General features: G+C 42.8%; 1 long non-coding RNA gene across 1 annotated transcript in view; it reads left to right on the forward strand.

Annotated features, from left to right (window-relative positions):
* Positions 1-477: 477 nt before the first annotated feature.
* The window catches only part of LOC111813560, a 10,905-nt gene continuing 1,056 nt past the window's right edge, over positions 478-10,326 (forward strand). Inside the window, exons 1-2 of the long non-coding RNA XR_002818784.1 lie at positions 478-604; positions 6,355-6,457. This is a non-coding gene — a long non-coding RNA (uncharacterized LOC111813560). The remainder of the gene's footprint in view (positions 605-6,354; positions 6,458-10,326) is intronic.

Here is a 10,326-nt window from a genome sequence, read left to right on the forward strand (position 1 = left end):
GTGGGTACTGTTCTGTGATGTGCTCGCCTCATCTCAGTAACTGCCTAGGGCAGAGCCCTTTGTCACTGACAAAATTTGGAAGTACTTAATCATACAATGTTGCTTTAAAATATGTAAACATAGGTGACTAATTAAGCTAATCAGCATACGCATTACCTCACTTTTGTGTGTGGTGAGAACACTTAGGTGTTAGCCAGCTTTTCCTGGGACCAAACCTGCCACGCACAACTGAAACTAAGTGGAGACACCCACCTGAGAAGCAGCAAGGACCTTCTCTGGGAGTCATGTTGTCTGCTCCATCTGTACAGGAGGGATGACTTTGGAGCGAGGAAAAGACCCAGCTAGTCATGTACTGTAAGACCTTGGGCTGCAGGTTAACTTCTCTGCAAGTATTCCACTAGTGAGCACACTTTTGTAATACAATGTTGCATTTCTAATAAATTTTAACTTATAGATAATATCTGCAATGAGTAGTCTGTGAGGCTGGTCACGACTGACCGTGCACATCACCCGCATGTAGGGGGATTATAGGTGGTCGGCACGGCAAGAGGCTGTGAAGATCTCAGCAGGCGAGGAGCAAAGGACAGAGGACTGTCTTGCTTAGGTGAGGAAAGTCTCGCTTACAGAGGTGTAAGCAGATGTGGCAAAAATGCAAGGTTTTGTAGCAAAGCACCACCTGCACAAGGAAGGCAGTACTGGGAGCAGTGAGTCTGTTGTGACAGTGCAGCGCCACGTTTCTGCACAATCCTCGAGGGCAAAGCCAATGCCATTGGGTAGGTTTCCTATAAAATTACAAATAGTACAGATTCTGCTGAGCTGAGAGCAGAGGTTGTGTTGTGAAAGTCACCCTACTATGTGGTGACCCTCGTCTCTCACATACCAGTCTCAAGAAGTGTAGGTAAATGGCTTATTTTCTTGTATTTTATTATTTTGCAACATCCTACAGTATTGCAGTCATTTTTACATGAGTAGTTTGGGTTGTAGAATGAATCATCTGAGTTTCCTTATGGGCACATCCGCTTTGACATGCAGACACTGGATTGTGCACTCTAGAGTGAACGATCCTTGCAAACCAAGGTCTTGCTCCAGATGTGGCCCGCGCCCTCACCATGCGAGGACCCTGCTCTCCAGGAATGGAAGTAGTCAGGGGTCACCATGGGGTGGGGAGACAGGCAGCCCTGGGTCCTTCCTTACCCGTTGCTCATTCAAAGCATGATTTGTTCTCTCCTGGGACAGCCAGGCTTGAAAGCCACGTTTGCTGTGAACGGGGCTGATGCCCAGAAGGTAACACACAGCAGAACAGAATTTGACTTTCACTTTGTATCCAACATTACTGTTAGTTGGGGTCAAATCTCTTCTCAGTTCTCTATATAAATGTTAGTCATTTAGGGCTGGCCATTTTTTTTTTTACGGCTGAATAGTATTCCAAGACCAGGCATAGTGGTGCACCCCTATAATTTCAGCACAGAGGAGACTGAGGAAAATTGCCGCATTCAAGGCTGGCCTGGACTACACAGTGAGCACTGGTCTCCAAAGTCAGAGCTACAGTACTCCACTGTGTCTAGGTACTGCATTTGCTCTACCCACTCAGTCATGGCAGAAACTTGGGCTGACTTTGTTCCGTGGCTATTCTGAATAGTGCGGCAGCGGAGATGGGAGTGCAGATGACTCTGCGTGCAGCTTTCAGTGTCTCTGGCTAAACCCCCAGGAGCAGGCTCGTTGGAGCAGGTGCTAGTTCTGCTCTTCATGTTTTACTGTTTTCCAAGGCTGTGCTGATTGCATCCCCACCAGCAGTACACAGGGTTTTCTCCCTCCATGTTCTCCACTGCTTATCTTTTGTCCTGTTGATAACAGCCATTCTAACAGTGGACACAGCTCACTGTGGTATTAATTTGCATTTCTGTAGTGATTACTGTTGAGCATTTATTCACATACCTGTTGGGCATTTATGTGTATGAGCAATGTGTATTCAGAGACTCTGCCACTGTTAGGTCATCAGATTTTCATCTGTTAAGCTCATGACATATTTTCCACATTAATCCCTGCTCAGGTACCTGCTTTTCTTCTACTTCAGGGTGTCCCTTCACTATTGATTCCTTTGTTTAGAAACAAAGTTTGATATAATTCTACGTATAAGGTGATAAATAATAGTAAATTTTTTTTTTTTTTTTTTTTGGCAGAACCGGGGATTGAACTCAGGCCCTTGCACTTGCCAGGGAAGCGCTTATTCCACTGAGCCATCTCCCTGGCCCCTAATAATAGTGAATTTTTAAAAACTTTAAAAGGGCCAGCCAGGAAGCTCAGTGGACTAAAGTGCCTGTTTAGGCAGAGCACAGTGGCTGGGGTTCGATCCCTAGCGTGCCGTGCCGGCCCCACCCCTGGGGCGCAAGAGTCTATTGAGACTGGGCCTGGTGACATGCGCCTGTAATTCCAGCACTTGGGAGACTGAAACAGAATCACTATGATCTATGTAGCGAGACCCTGTACCAAATACAGAAAAAAAACCTTAAAAGTTGCTGTTAATCCCTCTCAAAATACTCACGTTTGAACACTTATTGTTGTTGTCAAATGTTTTTCCATCTATGAATGGTAGTGATTTCTGGGCTGTTTATATTGATATTCAAATGTAGAACCAGCCCAGCATATCCGGCAGAAATCCTGCTTAGTTGTGCTATATAACTTTTTTTGTGTGTGTGGAACTGGATATTGAACTCAGGCCTTGTGCTTGTCAGGGAAGCGCTTATTCCACTGAGCCATCTCCCCAGCACCGCCCCCATAACTTTCTATACAGTGTTAAATTCTATTTGCCATTTTGTAAAAAAGGTTTTTATGTTCATAATACAGATTTTTTGTTGTTGTTGTGGCCGGCTCAGCCTGCTCGGGGCAGGGCTGGCACAGCATGTGGTGCTGGGGATTAAACTGTGGTCCCTGCATGCTTGCCTAAGCAAGTGCTTTAGAGCACTGAGCTATCTTGCATTTTATTGCCTCTCAATGTTTTATCTAATTTTGGTGATAACGTGGGCCTCACAGAATAGTAGCAAGTGTTCTCTGCTTCTACCTTGTAGAAGAGACTGCAGAAAATTGGTAACATTTTTTTCTTAAATGTTTTAATTCATCAGCAATTGCATTAGGCCCTTTTTTCCTGGAAGGAAAACAATTTTTAAGATACAGTCCTATTAAGATTATTTCTCCTTGTGGGCGTTTTGGTGGATTTTATTTTCAAAGTTTTGACCCATTGTATCTAAGTCATGGCATCTGTGGGTTCAGAGCTGCGCATGTCCCTCCTTCACGACCTCTCACTGCCCTGGATCAGCAGAAACAGCTGCTCACTTGACAGAGCTGCTCTGTAGCACTGTATGTGTGTTTGTAGATACTGAGAGCTTTCTAGAGGCTGCTGAGGTCTTTGGGCAGTCTTTCCATCCATCTCCACACCCAACTTTCTGTTCTGGCCCTCTGAATTAACCTGGATGCTTACATGTTAAGGAAAAAAGGCTAGGAAGCCCATCCGAAAAGAGAGCAATGAACTACACAAGACCTGTCTGAAGTTTTTCTATTTAGATGCTCTAGAGACTGTCTGGGAAGGAGGATTCTAGCCATTACTGGCTGAGTGTAAACTGTCTTCATATCAGAAGAAATGTGGCTTGCTGGAATAATTTCAAAATCACATCATCCAGTGCACATTAGCATTCTAGAAAAACTAGAGGAAGGGCGCTTTGTGCACAGGAAGCCCAGACAAGTCAGTGGGGTGAACAAAGTAAGAGAATTTGTGGCTTATGCGTTCAGTGAAGATGGAAAGCTGTATAAATGGATTTTTGTAGGGAAAAAAAAAAAAACAAAACTGAGCTGATTCAACCACCATTTCATGCATCGCTCCAGTTACAGAATATGGTCATCAATTCAGCTTTATAATTAACTTTTCCCTTTTAATACTTTGGACTCCAAGCAGAGGAATAGGACTATGCCAAGCCTCCTGGATCAGAACGCTTGCAGCCCTGACTCACACTTGTACTGTCGTGGTTTGCATGCTGGCCATGAAGCTGGCCCTGGCTGACCGCACCTCTTACTCACAGGCTTGACCCCTCCTCTCAGCAGAGGGCACTGCCCCAGGCTTGTGGCCCGAGCCTACTGGGTTTCACAAAGCTTAGACCTTGACCTCCTGCTGCCCCACCATGTTTGATGTTTTAGCCATTGGGTATACATGTGTAGTTACAAAACACAGAAGCTAGAAAAAGAAAATATATTTCTAGGAGCATTACCGTTTTTTTTTTTCACCATGAAATACCACATCAAAGTCCCAATACAAAATTGGTCACACAAACTTACTGCAGTTAATTTATCACAAACTTATCTTTGGACTGAATCTAATGCTTCCAAAAACAGTATCTGTTGGGCTGGTGAGATGGCTCAGTGGTCTAAAGTACCTACTTAGAACAAGCTTAGCAAAGCACAGGGACCGTGGTTCATCCCCCAGCACCACATGCCAGCCAGCCGCCCCCTGGTGGGCTGAGCTGGCCACACACACACACACACACACACACACACACACAAACACAAAAATAGTATTTGCAAATATCAAAAACTGTCATGCAAGAAACTATATGAAGACTCCTACCACTGTGGTTTCAGTTGTATTGAACTAAATCTGTGGAATGCATTGTGAAGTGTAAAAGCAAAGTATCAAGAAAGCTTAGCTTAAAAACTGCCAATTCCAATGATTACTTGTGAGTGGGTCCTCCAACTTCCCTCTTCCCTAGTGCAGGGAATTAAGTGAAGGGCCTGCGAGGCCATCCTCGTGAGTCAGTGCTGCATGCTGAGCTACACCCCGCTCCTTTCACAAACGTGGCAGGGGGCGTGTATATTTTGAGACCATTTTAGCTCCTGCTTTTTAAAAAATACTCCTATTCCTAAGCGAAATAAATTTGACACACGTTTAAATATAACTTATTTCTCTTGTATGAGAAACTGCATGTGTAAATAAGGACCAAAATTATAATAGATATTGAGAAGCAGGGAGAAAATATTCAGATGGGAAGGGAAACAGGAGAAGAAAGAGAAAAGGAAAAACTAGAAGGAAAGAATGAAACATTTTTTTTTTTTTTTGCGGAACCGGGGATTGCACCCAGGCCCTTGCCTGGCAAGCGCTTATTATACTGAGCCTTCTCCCCAGCCCTATGAAACAGATTTTGTAAATAAGGAGGGAAGAATGGTTGGAGGGCGGGAGAGGAATGGGGAAAAAGGAAGAACCAAGATACATCACGTACAGTATGCCAGTGCTGTATACGCATGCGATCATGATGTATATCAGGATACCAAAAGAATTTTAAAAATAAAATATATAACTGTTTCAGCATTACTTGCAGTACCTACTTAGAAATAAGCAGAGCAGAGACTGACGATTGTTAGTCAACACTCATTCCTTCAGTCAACACATCTCTGAGGCACACTGTCTTCGAAGGCCGTGTGTGAGATACTGTGGAAGTTACAAAGGTTAAGATGTGACCTTAATTGATAGAATTTTTAATCTCTTGCATAAAAAATAAAACCACTTAAGACTTATTTTGCTCACCATACTTTGTTGTGTCACTATGGATCAATCTGGCAGCTGTCTAAACACCTCATTTTAATCATGCACCTGAAGATTTAAGTTATTTCTGGGTTTCTGATTTTGTAAATGGCAGCACAAATTCTTTTGTGTATGTACAGGTTTTTATTGGGAGTCCAGAATTTCTAATTTTAGGTTTAACATTAAAATAAGTTTAATATAAAGTTCAACTTTAAAAGGAAATACCAAGCCGTCTGAGGGTCAGAACCATGTCTGGCACCAGGAAGGCGGAGGTCGCTTGGAAGCCCTCTAACACTAGGTACTGCCAGACTTCTAACATTCCTGCTAGTTGAACGGGTGTAAAACGATGTCCCATTGTGGTCTTTATTTGAATCCTAATTTTTCTTACTATGTAACTTATTTGTACTCATTCTTTGAAGAAATGTATCGTAAGGTATGTTTTGGGCCAGGTATGGCGGTGCACACCTGTAACATAGCACTCAGGAAGCAGGGGCAGGAGGGTGGCCACGAGTTCAAGGCCAGCCTGGGCTACCCAGAGAGACCTTGCTTCCACAAACAAATGTTTTGGTGACTAAGATGTTTTCATTTCAATAGACCAATTCATTAGTGCTTTGTATGTTACAAAGTTCTCTATCTTGGTCTAAAAAGTAGTCATTTCTATTTTCCTTGAGAGTTTTAAAGTTTTGTTTTACATTTAAATCTTTAATGTCTTTTCCTATCCTGACACGGAGGTTACTTTTCACATTTTGAAATTGTCCCAGCTCCAATTATTTAAGTCTCTTTCCCAACAGAACATGGCACCAAAGGTCATGCCAACTACGGGTCTTTTTCTGGGTAGTCTACTCCACTGGAAACCTGCCCAGTCCTGCTGAAGAAGCTGGGTTTTGTTTGGAGGTACTGAGCCGTGCCACACAGCCACATTCCCAGCCCATGTTAGTATCTGCCTAACATGAGACTTGGGACCCGCCGCCGGCTAGGAGGACAGGCCTGCACCACCACGCGATGCAGCGTCAGGGGGAATCTGCCACCCGGAGGGCAGGTCTGCAATGCCCCAGCACTTTCCTCATTTTAGAACAAGCTCCATGAAAAATCTCGTCAGGATATTTAGATTGAAATTGCTTTGAATTTATAGGCCTGTCTGAGGAAAAATGGTATCCATGATACTGTCTTCCTATCCATGAAAATGTGCACTTGAGCTACTATTTAGCTCCTAATAACCTTTTAGAATTATTTCTTAGAAAAGTCAATGTATATTGTCAATTTCCAGCATGACTTGTACATTGATATTAATGCTAAATGGTGTCACCTGATTTTCTAGTAAACTGTTACAAAGAAACGCAACTGACTTCTGAAAATGAATGTTACAATTCTAGTAATTTCTCTTTAGATTTGTTTGGGTTTTCTATAAAAACAATCATAGAGCATATACATGAGTGTCCCTTCTCCTTATGGCTTCTTGCTTTTCTGGCTCCGCTGGCCAGGACCTGCAACACGATTGCAAGTATAAACAGTGAAGGGCCTTCCTGTGTTTCTGACCTTGCAGGGAAGCTGTTTCCTCTTCTTGGTGGATGCTTGTTTTGTTTTTTTCGTGTGATTGGCTGGTTTTATAAGCTCTCCATAAATTTCTAGCTCTGACTGAGAAGAATCTGTTAATTATGAATGGTTTCAACTCTTCATTACCTTAATCTACTCAAAGGTCACAATGGCTCTCATTTTCATCAGTCAGTGATTAAATTTGTAGATTTTAATACTAAATATTAAAGTATTGGTAAGTAAGCCATTTCAAACTGAGAAATACATATTTTAAAATACTGCCTTCACTGTGTTATGTAATATTTCATGCTTGATGCCTTCACTGGAAGAGACAGCCTCTTTAATAAAGTGCTGGGAAAACTGGCTTCCTGCATGCTGAAAACTGAAGCTGAATTCTTACCTCTCACCTTACATACCCTAAAATCGAAATGGATCAAAGGTTTAAATATAAATCTGCTGGAAGAGAGAATAGGTACAACATTTGAGGACATGGGTGTAGGCAAAGGCTTCACGAACAAAAACCTGATTACACAAGAAATTTTACAGAGATTCCCTAACTGGAATCACATCAAATTAAAAAGTTTTGCACAGCAAAAGAAACTGCAATCAGTGAAGAAACAGCCCAGGAAATGGGAAAAACCTTTTACCAGCTACTCCTCAAAGGACTAATATTGAGAATATAACTCAAAAAAGTTAGAACACCAAATTCAAAGAACTAATCTAAAAATGAGTACCTGAAACACACTTCTCAAACTAAGTAGAAATGGAAAAAAAAAAAAAAAATTACTGGCCATTCCAGACATACAAATTAAAACAACACTGAGGTTCCATTTCACTCCAGAAAGAATGGTCATCGAGAAATCAATAAAAAGTGCTGTGGAGGCTGAGGGGATAGTGGCGGGGAGACTCTCTCCACTGTGGTGGGACTGTAAAGGGTACAAGCACTATGGAAATCAGTATGGAGATCCCTCAGAAGCTACAATTAGAGGCTCTATTCGACCCAGATATTCCCTTCTAGGTGTCTTCCTAAAGAGCTGGAAGCACAATCCTACAGTGTTACGTGTGTACCAACCCAACTTACAACAGTTACATCTTGGAAATAGCCCATGTGCACACCAACAGATGCATGGATAAGGAAAATGTGGGCCTGGAGAGCGCAGTGGACTAAGCGTCTGCTTAGGCAAGTGCAGGGGCCAGGGCTCAATCCAACACCACATGCCACACCAGTCCCGCCCCTGGGCACACCGAGCCAGCCACCAAGACTGGGCATGATGACTCCCGCCTGTGATCCCAGCGCTGGGGAGGCTGAAAACAGAAGGATCACTATGAGCCTGAGCTGCGTGGTGAGTCCCTGTACTAAATACATCAAACAAAAGAGAAAAAGAAAATGTGATGTTTCTATATACAATAGAGTACTACTCTGCCACAACGAAGGATAAACCTGAGTCACTTGTAGGAAAATGAATGTACCTTGAGACCACAATTGTAAGTGAAATAAGACACAAAAGTTTAAAAATTGTCAGGTGTGGTGGCACCTGCCTGTAATCCCATCCCTCAGGAGACAGGAAGATCGCCATGTGTTTGAGGCCAGCCTTGGCTATATAAGTGAGATTAAGGCCAGCCTGCACTACATGGTGAGACCCTGCCTTAAAAAATCTGTAAAGTAAATACCACATTGTTTCTCTTATGTGAGAAACCCTAAGGGGAAAACTGGAGGATAGCCATCAGGGATAGTACGAGCATATTCAAATAGGAAGAGGAACTGGGGCTGGGGGAGAGGAGGGATTTATTTTTTTATTTTTTATTATTTTATTTATTTATTATTTATTTATTTATTTATTTATTTATTTTGTGTGTGTGGCCAGCTCAGCCCACCAGGGGGCGGGCGGGCTGGCATGTGGTGCTGGGGGATTGAACTGAGGTCCCTGTGCTTTGCTTGGCTTAGCTTGTTCTAAGTAGGTGCTTTAGACCACTGAGCCATCTCACCAGCCCCGAGAGGAGGGATTTAAAAAGAAGGGAAGAGAAAAATGGAAACAGTTGCTGTACGTGGGGAGGGGAAGGGCTGAAGGGAGGGGAAAGGAGTAGGGCAAAAAGAATTAAGATATGTATAGGTACAAAATTCTTGTTTTTAAATTTAATTTTTCTGTTTTTGTTGGTATAGGGTCTTGCTCCTTGGTTAGGACTTGTAGTGATCCTCCTGTCTCAGCCTCACCAGCGCTGGGATTACAGGCGCGTGCCACCACATGCCTGGTTTCAGGGCTGGCACAGCTTGCCTGAGGGTTCTGGGCCCTCACAGCATGTGGTACCGGGGACTGAATTCGGGACTTTGTGCTTGCCAGGCAGGCACTTGGACTACCAAGCTATCTCCTTAGCCCAAGTACAATATTCTCACAATGCAGGTGGGCACTGTTTATGGCAAATATATATTAATACAAGTGTTTCCTAATTCCATGTTTGAAAAGGTTGGCAGCCAAGTAAATCTGGAAATACAGAAAAACCCAGACTTTTTTTTTTTTTTTTAATTTTATTTATTTATTTTGTGTGTGTGTGTGTGTGTGTCCAGCTCAGCCCACCAGGGGGTGGGGCTGGCTGGCATGTGGTGCTGGGGATTGAACTGCGGTCCCTGTGCTTTGCTTAGCTTGTTCTAAATAGGTGCTTTAGACCACTGAGCCATCTCACCAGCCCCAAAACCCAGACTTTTGAGGGTCTTTCTATGCCACAATTTCCCAGCTGTACACTGTTCTTCAAATTATACCCTTTCCATTTCTTTAATCCTGCCAGAAAAGGCAATTTTTATTAGAGATTAGTTCAGTGTCACAGAGTACAGAACAGAGAATCAAATAAGGGCTAGGAAATATGATATCAATGTAACAGAAAGTTGTTCTTGGCTTTAAAAAATGCTGAGGTCTTCGACTCACAGGAATACACAACTGTATCACTATAAAATTAGTCAGAAATAGATGTGAGACAGGCAACAGTAGTACTCTTACAAATTAGAAGATAGAAAACCAGTAATTTAAAAAGGCAAAATTAGGGTTGGAGATGCAGCATGTGGCACAGTGTTTCCCTGTCAGGTGGGAGGCCCTGGCCTCAATCGCCAGCACAGGCAAGAAAGGGACCAGAAAGAATACGAGACAAAGTCACAAGCAAATAACCTGGCTTTCCTTTTTATTTAATCAAAGACTGGTAGATAAACATAAATACGGCACAATTACTTCAGATCATTCTTC

This window comes from Octodon degus, unplaced genomic scaffold, assembly GCF_000260255.1.
Source record: "Octodon degus isolate 3935 unplaced genomic scaffold, OctDeg1.0 scaffold00199, whole genome shotgun sequence".
NCBI classification, from domain to species: Eukaryota; Metazoa; Chordata; class Mammalia; order Rodentia; family Octodontidae; genus Octodon; species Octodon degus.